Consider the following 1908-nt stretch of genomic DNA (forward strand, 5'->3'; position numbering starts at 1 on the left):
TGCGCGGTACCTTTGACAGGTCACAGTAGGGAATCATTTGTAAACAGAAACGTTATCGGTACTAAATTTGGTACTTGGCATGATCACAGTAGCAAACAGTAATAAACATTTATTGTGAAATGCTTGTTATTGTTTCCTATCTCATTCACTTCCACATAATATGTTACCCTTTTAAGGAATTTCTTAATTTACTGTAGGAATAGAAAACACTTTCTGCATTTCTAAACGAGCTGTAGAAACACGAGGAAAGATGTGGGAACACAAGCAGTGGGCGAGCCTTCCAAGAGCCGTTGCAATAAGTCATAGAAAAGAATAAAAACAATTTTCCTAAATTTTTTGACAATATTTTTAAAGAAATTCTGCTTTGTTATTGTGATCATCGAAATACGGATTCTCATGGCCTTTACAATCACGCTGTGGGCAGCTTGCTCTATATTAAGCCGATATCATTGTTATACAAACAAGGCTTTTATATAGTGCACGTTTCTTCAATAACAATCACAGCAGGGCTACTCAACCCTCGTTGAAAAGCATCACGGCTAAATACAATTTGTTCCCTGTAAAAGGACGTATACGAAATATTCCCTGACATGAACTTTGTCTTTTTAAGCTTTGATCGATGAGAGATGGGTGTAAAACTGCTATCATTTGCTTGCAAGGTGAGGCTATCCTTTGCGTTTTTCGTGGTTAGATTACATGCAAATATTGACTGAATTGACGTTTTAGACTCTCCGGCTTTTCATCTGTGGCTTGATTGTTTTAACTGATGGAGACCAAGCTTACGCAGGTTTGATTTTCATTGTTATAGCACGCTTTCAAATCATCGCAAGCAGAACTTAAAAACCAGTTTAAATTACATATAATCTAAGTAAATTTTAATCTTTATTTGTCGAAATTGACTCAAATCGCCGAGGATCCCAGTCGTTTGAAAAACAAGGTCTTTTTTTCATAATAAACCATGAACATTTTCGGAAGCTATTGATCCCCCTACCCTCACCCTGTTTCCCGTGAAAAAATACATCGAGTAGATTCTAAATTTCTTCCAAGAGAAAATTTAGTATGGGAGGGATGAGAACGTTCATAAATATATAAATTACCAGAGAAAAAAGAACGTCAGTTTACGTGAAAACAATACAATCTTTCACACCCTATGATTTAATCATAAGCTCGCACAAGATGACGTATGATTTCAGCTGTAAGTCATGAAAAAATAACGGTTTTCACCAAGCTTAATCTTAATCTCTTGGAAAATAAACTGTACTGTCAAAGGTAAGGGGGACCAGGGATGGTGCAGTGGTGAGAGCAATCGCCTCCCATCATCAGTGTGGCCCGGGTTCGATTCCGACCCGGTCCATATGTGGGTTGAGTTTGTTGTTGGTTCTCGCCCTTCTCTGAGGGTTTTTCTTCTGGTTCACCGGATTTCCTCCCTCCACAAAAACCAACATCTCTAAATTCCAATTCAGCCAGGATAGAGAACCCTCATGGAAACTAGCTTAGGCTGATGTGGCTTCCTCTCTAAATGGTGTAATTTATTTTTATTTTAAGTTCATTCACTTGTTCAAACGAACATTGCACGCGTGACCTAGGCTATTTACGCAGTTGAAAGCTGATTTATTTTTCACCCTAACCACACAGTTTGTCGTGTTTGGTTAGGGTTAAATTTGATTCAGCGTTCCTGGTTTTAGTGCACGTTCGTTAAATTAGTTCTGTGTGCAGTTTGCGACACCGTTTCTTAATTTTAAGTGGTGCTCTTTCTCGTGTAGTTGACTCAGTCATTTGAACAAGCAATTTAAACCCCTATCGGCTTACTTTGAGCATACGCATAGAAGTTACCTTGGACATTCCCTTCTCCTTCATAGGCGCAACCCCTATAAATTGGGAAATTATCAATTATTCCCAGTTAATAAA

The sequence above is a fragment of the Orbicella franksi genome, chromosome 4 (genome assembly GCF_964199315.1).
Source record: "Orbicella franksi chromosome 4, jaOrbFran1.1, whole genome shotgun sequence".
NCBI classification, from domain to species: domain Eukaryota; kingdom Metazoa; phylum Cnidaria; class Anthozoa; order Scleractinia; family Merulinidae; genus Orbicella; species Orbicella franksi.